This window comes from Bos mutus, chromosome 1 (assembly GCF_027580195.1).
Source record: "Bos mutus isolate GX-2022 chromosome 1, NWIPB_WYAK_1.1, whole genome shotgun sequence".
NCBI lineage: Eukaryota > Metazoa > Chordata > Mammalia > Artiodactyla > Bovidae > Bos > Bos mutus.
In genome coordinates this window covers 73,715,143-73,732,259 of record NC_091617.1, presented here as the reverse complement: position 1 = coordinate 73,732,259, position 17,117 = coordinate 73,715,143, and the positions used below count along the sequence as shown (strand labels likewise).

General features: G+C 42.0%; 1 protein-coding gene across 3 annotated transcripts in view; it reads right to left on the bottom strand.

Moving 5' to 3' along the window:
- MB21D2 (Mab-21 domain containing 2) overlaps window positions 1–17,117 on the bottom strand; it is a 123,071-nt gene that overhangs the window by 3,690 nt on the left and 102,264 nt on the right. The window lies entirely within an intron of this gene.

Sequence of the window (17,117 nt, the reverse complement as noted above, 5' to 3'; positions counted from 1 at the left end):
AAAGGAAAAGGAGGGCAAAATTGCTGGTGCCTTAGCATTAGTCGAGACAGTGGCACAAACCGTATCAACAGTCACTGGATTCTTTATTGTTGGCATGCACTAGCATTAAAAAATTAATAAGCCAGTTTCACTTAAAAGCCTTAATAGAAAAGGAAATTGGATTCATTTTCTTCAGTCCCAAATTTCAAATCACCTTTCTGTATGATGATATTGCAAACACTCCTGTCTCATACTAAATACCGATACAACAGTGCTTCAAGAAAAGCCCTCATGTTTGAGTTGGAGGTTAAATTAGCTGCTTTATTCATGGAACATCACTTTTAAAGAACTACAGATAAACTATGGGTATTTAGACTTTAGTACGCTTACTCCTTGGAAGAAAAGTTATGACCAACCTAGATAGCATACTGAAAAGCAGACAGCACTTTGCCAACAAAGGTCCGTCTAGTCAAGGCTATGGTTTTTCCTGTGGTCATGTATGGATGTGAGAGTTGGACTGTGAAGAAGGCTGAGTGCCAAAAAATTGATGCTTTTGAAGTGTGGTGTTGGAGAAGACTCTTGAGAGTCCCTTGGACTGCAAGGAGATCCAACCAGTCCATTCTGAAGGAGATCAGCCCTGGGATTTCTTTGGAAGGAATGATGCTAAAGCTGAAACTCCAGTACTTTGGCCACCTCATGCAAAGAGTTGACTCATTATAAAAGACTCTGATGCTGGGAGGGGTTGGGGGCAGGAGGAGAAGGGGACGACAGAGGATGAGATGGCTGGATGGCATCACTGACTTGATGGACATGAGTCTGAATGAACTCCGGGAGCTGGTGATGGACAGGGAGGCCTGGTGTGCTGCGATTCATGGGGTCGCAAAGAGTCGGATGTGACTGGGCAACTGAACTGAACTGATACGATAGACATTTTCTCAAAAACTGAACAAACTGAGGCTGTCTTCACAAAAACAACTGAAATGTTTATTGCCAATGAAAACACTGGGACTTTTAAGAAAAAATTAATTTAAAAACTTATCTCCTGCACCATGAATTTAATATCTTCCCAAATTGTATATTTTTCTAATGAGATAGGCAGTGAAACAACAAATGTGATTTTAGGGGATGATATTACGAGTTCTTTGAGAGTAAGAACCATGTCTCAAATATGTATTAAGCAGGAATAGAGGTCTGCACTCAGTGGGCACACAACTGAAGCTGTGACTGAATGACAAAGGAGAAAACTGAGGAAATTAGTAGGCTTAGATATGAAGTACTTATCCAAAGGCAAGACAGAAATGACTGTTCCACGAATAACATATTAACAGAAGTTTACTTTCCCTGACTCCTGTCTTTTTATTATGTATTTAGCTGTGCTTCATTATCTGACAAACTATCAGCATCACTCCATGACTTATTTAATATCTTTTCCTGAAAGATCAAAAAGAATGACTTCCCACTATCATTCCATTAGTCATTGCAGTTACTTTTAATTGGCAGTTTTTTATTCATAAGGCAATCCCAACGCAAATAAACTATGTATATGTGTCTGTTATCACTGTATTTCAGAATTTGACATTTGTTTATAAAACTGTGCTCTTTTCATCTTTAAAATCCTATTTTCCAAACAACAAGTAGTAAGGATCACTTTCTTTTTAAAGCAGTCAATAAATTATCCAACATTAAAGAGGCAACAATTCATCAGAGAGACTTCAGTGTACCTGACTTTTTTAGACTGTGCACACACTCTGTGCTGTGATATGGCAACAGGATCCCTCTTCAATAAAGGATTTCTTGTCTCAGGTACTGGGGCTGTCAGTGCAGTCCCTAAAGTCAGTGCAGTCTTACTGCAAAGAGCCACCTCAACCAAGATGACCTCCTGTGGTTGGGGTTAGGGTGACAGGTACACATACTGTAAACAGTCAGTATGGAAGTGCCCCAGTACAGGATACTCTGACAAGTTACTGGAATCCAGAGATCCCAGTGGGATCAATTGAGGCTGTCACTGTACCAGCAAGGACACCTGACTTCACCCTCCACCTGATCCTGCTTCTTTCCCCTCCCTTCCACAGGTGCAGGTCCCCAGGGTGCTTCTTTATAAATATTCAAACTCCATCTCAGGGGCTACTTCATGAGGAACCCAATCTAAAACACTACATACTAACCCGAGCAGCGTTCACTACAAATCAGCACTGAACAATTTCTTTTCCTTTTAAAAGTGGTTTTTAAAAGTCAGACAGCCACCAGAGTTGAAAGTTATCATAAACACCAAGACAAAGATGGTTACCTCACTTATCATATTTCAGTATTAATCTCACCTTGACAAAGTAATAACTACTACCACCCCAAGTTTTAGCAGTAGCTCTAAAAAGATAGGATTGAACTTTCAGAATTCCAGGCAGGGTGCTGAAAATCATTTTTACTATTTTACAGACTCACATGGAGGTACAGATACTTTCAAAAAGAAACATTTCAACACTGTAAAGCAATTATCCTCCAATTTAAAAAAAATTAAAAAGAAACATTTGATACTGAAATAATTTACTCATTATTTCATATATTGTTTCACTCTAGCATTTGGAGTGCCACAAATATACATGTGGAAAACCTTGACATGCTGGGTTGTAATGTTAATGCAAGCTCATGAGCCTGAAGCACAATGAAGCCAAAGAAACTGCAATGTCGGAGTCTGGAGGAGAGAGAGGTTTACTTCAGGGCCCTGCAGAGAAACAAGGTGGCCTATGCCGTAAGAAGCCAGAAGCTCCCTGAAAGTTTTCAGCAAAGCATGTTTATAAGGCAGGTGAAGGACAGGGGTTGGGGGGTTGGAGGGGGGTGTCGCAGGTTATGTGATCAGCTTGTGTACAATTCTCTGATTGGCTGATGATAAGGGAACAGGGTGGTGTTACAAGGGTTGACTTTATCAGTTCCAAAAGGCCTTGGGGCTTGTGTGTTCCTGGTGAATAAGTGGTTAACACTTTCCATTTGTTGGAGGGGGAGAGGTTTTATACATTTGCAAATGTACATCAAGTACTATTATCTAGGTACTTTAGAAAGGAGATAAAGGTGAGGATATGGGGGAAGGCCCCATGGGGTCCCGCATGGTTACAGCAATTAGTAAGAAGATCTGAATTGATTAGTAGCACTGTTATATGGACACTGCACAAAATTCTGTACATCCTTTTGTCCTAGGCAGGATCCAGCTGGCTCTGAGCGCACTGATGAGGATCTGTCTACACAACCAGAATAACATGTGCAGTAATGGGCTGGGGATAATTTGTTTACAAACCCGTCACTGAACTTTACTTGCACTGCCACAATTTTGTTCCAATAGTTACAGGTGAGGAAAACAAGCTAAAATTCCCTTCTGCCCTCTGCTGGATTAAAGAAGTTTTAACACATTTTCACTTATTAGTGGTGGTGGTGTTCAGTCACTCAGTTGTCTCCAACTCTTGGCGACCCCATGGACTGCCGCACACCAGGCTTCCCTGCCCTTCACCATCTCCTGGACTTTGCTCAAACTCATGTCCATTGAGTTTATGATGCCATCCAATCCTCTCATTCACTATCATCTGCCTTCAATCTTTCCCAGCATCAGGCTCTTTACCAATGAGTTGGCTCTTCACATCAGGTGGCCAAAGTATTGGAGCTTCAGCTTCAGCACCAGTCCTTCCAATGAATATTCAGGGTTGATTTCCTTTAGGATTGACTGGTTTGATCTCCTTGCTGTCCAAGGTACTCTCAAGAGTCTTCTCCAGCACCACAGTTCAAAAGCATCAGTTTTTTGGCGCTCAGCCTTTTTTATTATTCAGCCCTCACATCCATATATGACTATTGGAGAAACCATAGCTTTGACAATACAGACCTTTGTAGGCAAAGTATTGTCTCTGCTTTTCAATACGCTGTCCAGGTTTGTCATTTCTGTTCTTCCAAGGAGCAAGCATCTTTTAATTTCATGGCTACAGTCACCATCCACCAAGTCACCGGTGATTCTGGAGCCCAAGACAATAAAGTCTGTCCCTGTTTCCATTGTTTCCCCATCTATTTGCCATGAAGTGATGGGACCAGATGCCATGATCTTCGTTTTTTGAATGTTGAGTTTTAAGCCAGCTTGTTAGTGTGTACACTAGAATATTCCTTTTTCCTCCCAATTGTTGTTTATGTACCTAAAATGTTGACCCTTCTTTCAGAATAGCCATATAATGTATTTGCCTAAATTTGAATATTCAGGAGTTAGAATAATGTTGAACACTTCTTATTTCTTTAAAAAGGGAAGTGAGAACTTGAGCAGTAGCGAGAATATAGCTGAAGCTCATTTGCTAAGCTCTTAGGAGTTAGAAACAAAGTCCCAAAGGCCACACTGTTCTGGAAGCTGATCCCCAGAGACCTCCACATTTACATTTAGCCTGCCTGAGCCCATTAGTCCGCACTTGTACAAATTATTTGGTAGCACAAATTGGAGCCTTCCCCAGCACTATACAAACTCAAATGCCCTCCTTGAAAACTTTCCTGGGCTAAGTATAAGTGAAAATCAGCTGACATCAGCTATCATCCCAGATGGGTTGCCAGGCAACGAAAACACAGCCAGGGGCTGAGAGGGAAAAAAAAAAATTCTACTGTACACTTTGGCTGTAGGCATTGGTTTCAACAAATGCCATCTCTGAACTGATCCAAGGATTTTTGTATAATTACAGGATATTTTTGTGATATCAAGTGTCTCTGACTGTGTAGCTATTAGTAAATTATCCAAAACCGTGAGTGAGAACAAAAGACAGATTGAACACATACCACTGAGCTCGTTAGCAGCAGAGAAAAAGAGGGATGGAGAAAGAGCTTATTCCCCTGGGTGGGTCTCTTCCTTTCAGGGAAGCATTGGCATATGTTTGCTCTTAAAAACAAAGTAAAACTGCCTCCCAGCCTCCCTTTCCATAATTGATTTCAACTTCTTTCATAGTTTCTACTTAAGAGGACCTTAATATTACCGTACTGGGTCTCAAAGTTTAAGGACTGAGTTCCTGTTATCCTCCTAAGTTCTTTGCTTTACAACATCAAGTGAAACAAAAAGAACATCAAGTTCTTTGCTTTACAACATCAAGTGAAAAATGGAACTCTGCCTTAGACTCCCTTATATTCCAGCGAATAAAACGTTTCCACATTCTGTTGAATTCAAATTATTAACGTCTATCACAAACATATAATACTGGATGGCTGACACCAGAACACAAGAACTAAGTGTCATTTGTCTTCTTCCACCTTCACAGCTTCACTGGTGTGCATATATGAGAACCCAACCAGTAAGCAGATGCATGAAATTAGTACTTGTATGTGAAAATGAAAGTGACATCACTCAGTCGTGTCCGACTCTTTGCGACCCCATGGACTGTAGCTTATCAGGCTCCTCTGTCCGTGAGATTTTCTAGGCAAGAGTACTGGAGTGGGCTGCCATTTCCTTCTCCAGGGGATCTTCCCGACCCAGGGATCAAACCCGGGTCTCCTGCATTGCAGACAGATGCTTTACTGTCTGAGCCACCAGGGAAGCCCAGTACTTGTACAGATTCCTTTAAAAAAAAAAGAATTCCTGACTATGGTGAGGGGATAAAGATCCTTCAAAGAGGTAAAACTTTTATGTCTTGCAATTAAAGCTACAGAATACCTTTTACCTCTCTATATATCTTTGATTATGTATATAAAAAAGATTTCTATGTAGATAAAAAAGACCTGAATATCTCAATAATATTCATTGTTTCATAAAAAAACTATTACCTTTTCACCTCAACTTATGTGAAATATCAATAACAGTGTCTTTATGGCACTGATCCTTAATAGTAGGAAAGGTACAGAATGGGATAAATTTGACAAAGTCCTTTTATGACTATGATACATTCTCTAGGGGAGCAGTCTCCTTAGCTGTTAATAAACAATATAAAACCTTCTTGTAAGAACATAATAATTTATGCTTGAAATATTTTTGTCAGGCTTGATTGTCTGAGCTGCATTCTGAGAAATGGGCATGGCCACCCTCTTAAAAAGTCACCAATCTTTGGGATTTTTAACGACTTCAATTTGAGGAAAGTTTTTGCATTTTCTTTATTCACAGATAGAAATGATCTATATGGTGTCCCTCACTTTATATGTGAAACACTTTAGTTCAGAGAGGAGAAATCATTCATTCAAGGTCACAGAGCCCAAGGGACAGGATAACAGGACTGTCTTATTCCCACAGTGGTTGTGAAGGTCAGAGTGGCACACGCACACCATTCTCCCTATGACAATACTCGACTCGACATGAATGCAAACTGGCTGGGAAGGGAAGCAGCGCAGGTCTCAAGGCAAAATGCCAGCTTTGCACTTCTGCTGCTCAAAGCTTTAGTGTGACCTTGACAGGCAACAGATCATGCCTGATAATCCGCATTTATCAGAAGGAAGAATGCACCTGATTTGTCTTACAAGAAGGTACTCATTTTTCCCAAATAAATACCCTATGAAACACAGGAAATACAGAAGTGAGACACCAACGGGGCTTCCCAGTTGTCAATAATCTGCTGAGTGACCACTAATAGTAACAACTACATGTTTTATTAATATAAGTCAGAGAGTCTGTTTTATTTAGCATAACTCTGAGACAACTGCATACAATTTTTATTTTTATCTGTTTTTAGCCATGTTGTGTGGCTAAAAATGTGGGATCTTGGTTCCCTGACCAGGAATTGAACTCACACCCGCTATATTGGAAGTACAGAGTCTTAACCACTGACTGCCAGCAAAGTCCCCAACTGCATGTGATTTTCTTTAAACCTTTTAGAGAACTGATTAAATCATGGATGGTAATAACCTATTGACTAAATATATATAGTAATAGGACTGATTTGAAAGATGCCTCCTCAAAGAAGTCTTCCTTGATCTTTTCCCATCTTAAGCTAATGTCTGTGAAAACATTGGAATTAGAGCAAGATAGGCTTGAGTTTGAATCCTGGGTTTGTCATTTACTACTTAAGTAAGACTGATAAATTATTTAAATTCTCTGAGTTTCCAATTCCTCACCTATTCAAAATGAAACAAAGAAAACTGCACTTCTAGGGTTGATATGAAATATCTAAGCACATAGTGGGCTCCCCAGGTGGCGCTAGTGGTAAAGAGCCCACCTGTCAATGTGGGAGACGTAAGAGACATAGGTTCGATCCCTGGATCCGGAAGATCCCCTGGAGGAGGTCATGGCAACCTATTCCATTATTCTTGCCTGGAGAATCCCATGGACAGAGGAGCCTGGTGGGCTACGGTCCCTAGGGTCGTAAAGAGTCAGGCATGACCAAAGCAACTTAGCACACATGCAAGCACGTAGTATGTAGTTTATTCTCCCCATAAATTCTTCCCTTTCTCCACTACCTATAAAACTGGATTAGCCAAACAACTCCTATCCCACAGAGCTGATAATCTATCTCAAGGCTCTGAGCACGTGAAGGCCTACAAAGCATGTTAGATGAAGGGACGTGAGTGGAGCATCCTTTCCTCCCTGTACCTAGACTGAAGCTGGTCCAGGGATGCCTCCTCTGGAGGCTGCCATGGGGCAGCACGGCACACAGACTGGCATGTGAGGGTGAGCGGGATTCCAGCCTTTTGTTGTTTCGTCAGAACAAATGTCCTGTAAAATGAACAATCTACACACCCCTATAGGACCTTGATTTGAATTCTTACCTTAGCACTTTCTATACCTATAATCATAGTGGCTGCATTCATGACTTACTGTCCCTCCTTAACAAGACAACAACATAATGCATTTGGCACAGTAATTGGCAAAGAGGGTCAGTAAATGAAAGGTGCTCTCCCACTCACTCGTCTATGAGCTCCTGCTGTCAGGGTTTTATTACTGCAGGGGCTAATACAGACTTTGGGATGGGTGGGCAACTCTGTATTGGGTGTACTGTTTGGTTCAGTCAACTTGACTATTTCATCAACCACAACTTAAGAATCATGGTATTTGCCATATAATGTACTAGGAAATATTATCAGCACATCTCTATCAAATCAAAGATTAGGTTGGGGAAAAAAGTAAAAGCCTCTCTAGTCTTTCTTAAAAATTAAAATTCAAGTTCTAAAAGTTGATGGATTTTGGCAAAGTTTACTAAGCTACTCTGAATAGAATGAACATGGGTTAGACCTGGTTCAAGTACTAGTCATCGAGGACCAACCTAATCAAACACTCTGGGCCTCAGTTCCCTTCTGCGAAATGGGAGAACAGCAACCAAGAGCTTGTTTGGTGGCCAGGAGGATAAAAAAAGAAAATACACACCAAATTACTTAGTGTATGGTCTGGTTCTTAAGTGGCAATCAATAAACAGAGGCTTCTGGAGATGTGCCCACATTATCAATATATTTTTCCCATCTAATAAGTCTTGCCCTTTTCCTCCTTTTAACTTCTTGGGATAGTTAAAAAACCTCATAGTTTCTACCAAGCAAGACTTACTGGCAAGACTCAAAGGACAGCATCTCATTAGCGCCACCTAGCAGCCTCCCACAGCTACAACAGGGCAGGAAAGCTAGGTTTTAATTTACAAAAGGAGTGATCATTTAAGGAGGCTCATTCTTGAAAGGTAAAAACAGTAGCAAGTGAAAAGCAAGAGTGATGCCAATATGGTATCATAAAGCTACACAAGGATACAGAAATATATCAGCAATGACCAGACTGCCTCTCTCCTGATCTTCAGAAGAAGCAAGAAACTTCTAATGGAGATGTTCAGTTCAGTTCAGTTGCTCAGTCGTGTCCGACTCTTTGCGACCCCATGAATTGCAGCACACCAGGCCTCCCTGTCCATCACTAACTCCCGGAGTTCACTCAGACTCACATCCATCGAGTCAGTGATGCCATCCAGCCATCTCATCCTCTGTCGTCCCCTTCTCCTCCTGCCCCCAATCCCTCCCAGCATCAGTCTTTTCCAATGAGTCAACTCTTGGCATGAGGAGATGTTCAGGATTAAGTTAAACGTATCCTTCCTCATAGACTGAAGGCAGGAGGAGAAGGGGACAACAGAGATGGTTGGATGGCATCAGACTCAATGGACATGAGTTTCAGCAAGCTCTGGGAGATGGTGAAAGACAGGGAAGCCTGGCATGCTGCAGTCCATGGGGTCACAAAGGGTTGGACACAACTCAGGGACTGAGCAACGACAACAACAAATCCTCTTTTGTCTCTGCCTGTGGCAGCTGAGTCTGTCCTGTATTCCTTGCTCATTTGGGGATGTATATGCAAACTACTTTGTGACCCTGAACCTGGAAAGCTGGGTTTGATAGGCAGGGGTAGAGTCTCTTATTTTAGAGGAGGAATAATGAAGGAAGCCAAGTCCAGTAAATTGCAAGGATGGAAGTAGGATTCAAAACTCAGATTTGAATGTGATCCATTCATTCAAAACTCAGATTTGAATGTGAAGATCATGCATGTGACCCATAGGTATTGGTGCCTCCTCTGGGCTAGTACTCTGTCAGATACTGAAAACTCAAGAGAAACCCACAGTCCCCATTGCATGATCCTTATCATGGAGTGAGAAAGCCAGATACAATTGCTTCGATCAGGAGAGACGAGATTATGATGAACCTAAAACTCAGATGTCAAACCGCAAAGTCTTATTTTTCATTCATGCCACGTGACCAGCAGGGGTTGCTGGCTGGGGCTCTTCTTTCCTTCATCCAGGATCCAGACGGATAGAGTAACCCTCATCTAGAACCTCACAGACTCTCTACTGGAGGAAAAGGAAGCCCTGGGAGATCTCTTTTCGGCAGCTACATGCTTTGGCCTGGGAATGACATCTATCACTTGCATTCACACATCGCTGGCCAAAACTAGTCCCACCCAACCCCAGGGAAGAAACTGCAGTTCTACCTCATTCAAGGAAAGCAGAGAGACAGAAATATCTGATAAGCAGCACAAACAACTCCCACACTAATCAAATAATCACACACTCTAATGAACATATAATTACAAGCTGAGATAATAACTTTGAAAGAAGCGAATAAAGGTCCTAGCCAAGACACAGTGGAGGAGGAGAAGGGCAAATTGCTTATCCTGGAGAACGGAAAATTCAAGAAGACCATGAGATATACCTTTAAATATGTGATGAGTTGTCCTGGTAAAGGAGAAATTAACTTTACCTTTATAATTCCACTAAGTGGAGTATATATGGGGAAAAAAATCAGTCTAATCTATAAATGGAAAACTCATCTATCTGGTAGAATTTCCTAACAAGGCTGCCTACAGCGAGAGTGAACTTCCTGTTCCAAGAAATAACCAATCAGCATCTTCAGCAGGGGTGAAGACTAAAAATACTAACACGTGATACAGCCTGAGTACAGATGTCTGCCGAGGTGGCTGCCCATCACCAAAGTCTACTGCTGAAGGCAGACAACTGTAACACAGACTCGTGTAGCCACATATGACCATCCAATGTGGGCTCCATAATAGGCACGAGAAGAAATCCAGGCGAATCCTGTGTTCTAACACAGGAGGCTCTTCTCTCTCACCTGTTTTACTCTGTCATTTCTAATCTGCAGCCCAGCTGCTGTCCTACCCTCCAACCAACGTGCCAATTTTAAAAAGAGATCTCCATACTAGCAATAACACATCACAGCAAAAGAAGGACTGACTTTACAAAGCACATTCTCAGAGATGCACATCTCATGTAGAGGGCTCTCTGAGAGGGGCACAGACACTGGTTGGCTCTGCTACGCATTAAGGCACAGACTGAACGTCTCACCCGTGTCATTTTCTTCTGTCTTCTTGGCACTTTCAAGTAGGTCATCTTGTCCCCATTTTACAGATGAGGAAATCAAGATAACTAACACTTGAATGAACTGTCCATTGCCATAAAAACTGAGCAGGGATGAAAATTCAGGTTGTTATCATACTCTTTTCACTATCCCATGATGCTTTCCAATTAAATGGGCTCTCTTGAGAGAGTAATATTTAATATCTATGGACCTTTAAAACATTACAAGAAACAGTTAGTGGAAGCTTCTTTCTCTCTCCAAAAATAAATTCTATTTTTGAGGAAATGATTTTTAAAGCAGATTAAAAGCTTATTTTAGCCACCCCTGGGGAATGAAGTATTATGAGCAAAATGGGTCAAGGATTATAGGAAAGACATGATTACAAATGACTTTTTTAAGTGAACATTTAGTGCTGTGACACACAGCAATGTGAGCATGCACATGTGTGCTGCAGACCTAACGCTTTGACAATTCTAAACGAGCATGCCACAAGTGTTTTAATTCCCAAGGCATCCTTGAGATTCTTTCACCCCTCAAGACAATCTCTGAAAATGTTCCTATATATTCAAGTGCATAGCTTAATTTGCTTACTTTAATCAAATAGCAAAGCCTGAATTTTAAAGTCATATCCCCCAAGTTTTTGCTACCAGATTAAAGAGACAGAGAGTGGTCAAGAGCATTATTACCAAAGGACATACTAACCACTAAGCCAGAAGTTCTTACTGAGTTCTGAAACAAGATAGTTTTTTTTTTCCCCCCTTTGTGGATAATAGTATCTACCACCATTACGTTCTTCCTCCGTGCAGAATTCAGCTCAGATATGCTGAACCATGGGGAAATAAGCATGAAGAATTCTGTGCCTTTTCATTGGGAAAAAAAAAAAAAAATCAAAACAACCCAAGTGTTATCCTTGAGTGCAGCAAGAGATACTCCCCTTGTGACCCAGCAGCCAATGCATCACTGTTGATTAAAAAGAGGCTCTACTAGTGGCTTAGACAGTAAAGAATCTGTCTGCAATGCAGAAGACCCGGGTTCAATCCCTGGGTTGGGAAGATCCCCTAGAGAAGGGAATGGCAACCCACTCTGGTATTCTTGCTTGGGAAATCCCATGGAGGAGCCTAGTGGGCTACAATCCATGGGGTCACAAAGAGTTGGAAACGACCAAGCAACTAACACCTTCACCTTCTACTAGCTATGGTCTACACTATACACTTAGAATTGCTATGTTAGCTCAAAAATGACTGCAATTTATATAAACAAGATCCAGCAAAAGGATTTAAAATCTGTCACTGGCTAGCATAACTCCTGCTTAAATTTTATTTACTTTGGAAATTTTTAAACATAGCGAATTATAGAGATAATAGTATAATGAATCACCATGGACCCACTACTCAGTTTCAACAATTACTTTTGCCATTCTTTGTTTCATTTATCCCTATATTTTTTGGCTGTAATTCTTTAAAGTAAAGCCGAGATATATTCATTTCATTCATAAACACTTCGAGATATTTGTCTGACAAAATCTTCTTAGAACTGTAACCATTTTCACATCTAAAGAAGATTTAAAATAACTACTACTTATTATTATTATTGACTTCACCGATTTTACCCTTTTTCCTAGTATGTGTGCATATCCGAGTGTGTGTGTGTGTGTGTAGGACAGCTTGTTGATGCCATCCCTACCCTGCAGCCGTGGTAGGCGATTTCCTACAAGATGGCAGCTGCCCTCCTCAAGGTCAGTGATTCTACTCCTCGGCCAGAGGGTCATCTCTGCTCGGCACCACTGGGAGGCACAGGGGAGTTCCCGCAGACACCAGCGGCAGGCAGCAATCAGCAGACAAATGCCCCAACTTCCCCAGACTGTGGTGGGACAATTCTAAGATGAGTGCTACACAGCTTCCCAGAGGGTCCCACGGGATGAATCTGCTCACCAACAGCCCCTTAACTGGCTTTTATCCCTTTGTCTCAACGGCTCTCCTTGCTCCCTCATGCTTCTTACTATCATCTCGCAAGTAAGCCACTACATTGAGAGTTTACTGGAATCCTTCAGGGTGAAAATTTTCAGATTGATATACTTGGAGGGGCTTCCCAGGTGGTGACAGTTGTGAAGGAGAACCCGCCTGACAATGCAGGAGACATAAGAGACGTGGGTTTGATCCCTGGGTTGAGAAGATCCCCTGGAGAAGGAGATGGCAACCCAGTCCAGTATTCTTGCCTGGGAAAACCATGGACAGAGGAGCCTGGTGGGCAACAGTACATAGAGTTGCAGAGAGTCAGACATGACTGAAGCAGTTTAGCACATATACTTGAATAGAAATGTCAATCTGACACTTTTCCTGACAGGAAGAGAGACTCCAGAGCTACTATATCTGCAACCAAGGGACTCCTATTACATACTTTAAAGAGAAGAAAGTGAGAAACTAGGAGCCTGTAAATAAGCTGACCATAAGCTATATGGCAACCTAAAGGCATCTCCTCTTGTTCTCTGAGAATAATTTAACCCTAGGACACTCTCCAAAGCACCAATTTTCAGCTAATGATCTTAGTTGAAGACTAAAAGAAAAGCTAAAAGAAATAAAGTGTGACTTAAGACCATAATTTAACACCTGATTTTTTAAAAAAGATTGTAACAGTGCATCTTTCCTTTGATGCCCAAGAACAGACCAGGTAAATAAATGGTCTCTTACAAAGCAATTTCCAACAACTGCCAGGAGATGGCACCAATACTCTGTTCATTTGCTAAGAGTTTCTGGAACCAAAGTCCCTGGTGGCCCAGATAGTAAAGAATCTGCCTCCAAATTGGGAGACCCCGGTTCAGTTCCTGGGTCAGGAAGATTCCCTGGAGAAGGGAATGGCAATCTACTCCAGAATTCTTGCCTGGAGAATCCCATGGACAGAGGAGCCTGGCGGGCTACAGTCCATGGGGCTGCAAAGAGTCAGACACGGCTGAGCTACTAACACACACACACACACACAGAGTCATAAACTCCTCCATGAAAGCTCTGGGGAGACAGAGGTTTAAGCAAGGGACTAAGACTTGATATGAGTTTCCCTGGTGGCTCAGTGAAAAAGAATCTGCCTGCCAATGCAGGAGACTCAGATTCAATCCCTGAGTCAGGAAGATCCCCTGAAGAAGGAAACAGCAACCCACTCCAGTATTCTGGCCTGGGAAATCCCATGGACAGAGAAGGAGTTTGGCAGGCCACATTCCATGGGGACACAGAGTCGGACACGACTTAGTGACTAAACAACAAGACTTGATAAGACTATAATAATGCACCACCCTAAGACCTATTTGCCCTCAGCCACTCAAAACTTCTGTCTTTCGGCCTCCCAAAGGAAATCTGGTTATTCAGGAGCTGACAGTCTCCACCTAGGAGGAGCCCAGACTGAAAGATGCTTTGTCTGGGCAGGCAATATGGCTGTCAACTGATTCTTAAGAGTACACTGAAGACCTTGTTGCAAAGTACAGTTTCAGCTCTCACTGGTTGCAGCTGAGATGAAATAAAGAAAGAAACCATGTATAAAGCTTCAGGGGCTAGGAATAAGGGAGACAGAAGGCAGAGGGGAGTTTTTGACATTATGAAGTTTAAGGCGCTGCTCTTCATGTAAAACTGTTTCATTCTGACTACAAACAAACAAGCACACTCAAAAATTTCAGGAGCCCAATATGGAACTGATTTTTCTAAACCTGGCTTCAGTCCATTTGTGTGCTCAGTCGCTCAGTCGTGTCTGACTCTTTGCGACCCCATGGACTGTAGCCCGCCAGGCTCCTCTGTTCATGGGATCTTCCAGGCAAGAATACCAGAGTGACTGCCACTGCCTTCTCCAAGAAATCTTTAACACCCAGGGATCAAACCTGTGTCTCCTGCATTGGCAAGCAATGATTCTTTACCACTGAGCCACCGAATCCAAATAAATGCTGTCTTACATTTACAGTGCTTTGCAGTTCCTAGAGAACGGTCACAATTCTTTTCTCATTTGTTCTCAGCAGTAGTTCTGTGAAGAAGACTTAAGTTCTCATTGTACAGGTATGGAAGCAGGTGCATGGTGGCTAAATGACCAGTCAAAATAAGTATGCAAAATATCCACAGAGTTCTTTGGCCAAAACAAGATTAAAAATTAGTCTGACCACATATAATTATTTGAAAGATAGAAGGGTATGTTATTCGGGTTCTTTACCAAGTTATCAATTTGCTTGTTGCAGAGTGAGCAGAGGTCATGTATGGATGTGAGAGTTGGACTGTGAAGAAAGCTGAGCGCTGAAGAATTGACGCTTTTGAACTGTGGTGCTGGAGAAGACTCTTGAGAGTTCCTTGGACTGCAAGGAGCTCCAACCAGTCCAACCTAAAGAAGATCAGTCCTGGGTGTTCATTGGAAGGAATGATGCTAAAGCTGAAACTCCAATACTTTGGCCACCTCATGCGAAGAGTTGACTCACTGGAAAAGACTCTGATACTGGGAGGGATTGGGGGCAGGAGGAGAAAGGGATGAAGAGGATGAGATGGCTGGATGGCATCACTGACTCGATGGACGTGAGTTTGAGTGAACTCCGGGAGTTGGTGTTGGACAGGGAGGCCTGGCGTGTTGCGATTCATGGGGTCGCAAAGAGTCAGACACGACTGAGTGACTGAACTGAACTGAACTGAGTGAGCAGAAAAGGAAAGAAAGGGCTGAAAACGTAATGCTTGCTTTGCCGGAGGCAATCTACAGATGGTAAATCTAGAAGCCCAAGCTATGCCTAGACTGACTGGGTTACTGACAAAATGTCCATCTTTCCAGGTATAAACAAAAACACATTCATTATAGAAAATAACTTGTCTTTATGTTTCAAGTAATGAGATACCTAAAATTACTACTTAATTTTTTTCTATGTTGTTATTATAATGCCTATTATTACTTGTCTATATTGTCTTTATCTTCATTTAACTTGGAAAAAAAAGTTATTTCATTGAACTAATACCCTCAATAAAGTTTCCAAACAACAAAGTACTTAACATTCTAAAAATCTGCCACTTCAAAAAAATAACATCTCAATTAACAAGTCTTAAATTTTCTCCACTGTACAAAGCTGGAACACTCCATACCAAAGTTCAGATTAGTACAACTACACCCATACCTGGGGCTTCCCCGTGGCTCAGACCCTAAAGAATCTGCCTGCAATGCCGAAGACCTGCATTCAATCCCTGTGTTAGGAAGATCCCCTGGAGAAGGGCATGGCTACACACTCCAGTATTCTTGCCTGGAGAATTCCATGGACAGAGGAGCCTGGTAGGCTACAATCCCCAGTCCATGCGGTCACAAAAAGTCAGACACGACTGAGTGACTAACACTTGCACATCCATACCTACAATTTAAGGAAGGACTAGGGAATTGGTAGAGAACCCTCCTGCGAATGCAGGATTTTTAAGAGATGCAGGTTTGATTCCTGGGTTGGGAAGACCCCGTGGAGTAGGAAATGCCAATCCACTTCAGTATTCTTGCCTGGAGAATTCCATGGACAGAGGAGCCTGATGGGCTACAGTCCACAGGATTACTTAGAGTCGGACACAGCTGAAGTGATTTAATGCACACACACAGGGAATTAAATACATGTTTCCAAGGAAAACAGATGTGGAAAAAAGTCCTGACAGCCTAATAAAGAGCAGAATCTGAGCCACAATTTTCTCCCTGATAATACTTCCAGTGTCTAGATAAAAACATACTTTATTGTTTGAGCTTGAAAATGTTCACATCAAGAGAAGTTACACTTGAAAAACATCTAGCCAAAAAGCCCCGTGCAGAGGTGGAAATTTGCAGTTTAAAAGCATGAGTAGTTCATTTAAAAGACGGTCAAATTGTTGTGGTGTTTTAAAGTCCAGGGCGGCAAAATAAAAAAAAAAGTTAAAAACAGTCAAAAAGAGAGTCTCTTCATGCTGACAAGTCAAAGTGATACTTTGAAAGATGACTTCTTTCTCCTACTTTTCCTCCAACCATCAAAAAGCACCAAGAGTCAGTGGTATGAGGATGAAAAGGGAAATTCAATATTCTAGCTTCAGAGATTGTAAACTATAATGGTGGCTAAGAGACATATAAAAGGGCTTGGTTTGTGTTTTCTTTAAAAAAAAAACTTTACACTGTTGAAGGATGTCCTTTGAACCAGACGCCAACTTGGTAACTCGTGGACTCCAGGGGATGAAGTTGAAATTGTATGTGTGCCACGCACAAAGAGTAAGAATGAAGCACAGATTACTGAGCTCAGAACTTATCCAAGGTTCTGCAGCGCGACTGTCATGGGACACAGCATGTTGCTGAAGCCCTGGGCAAGGGTGACGCAGCACAGCAGCCGACAGAGGTGCCAGCTGAGCCTTCGGTCCTGACCCTCAGCCCAGGGCCCTCTCCACACC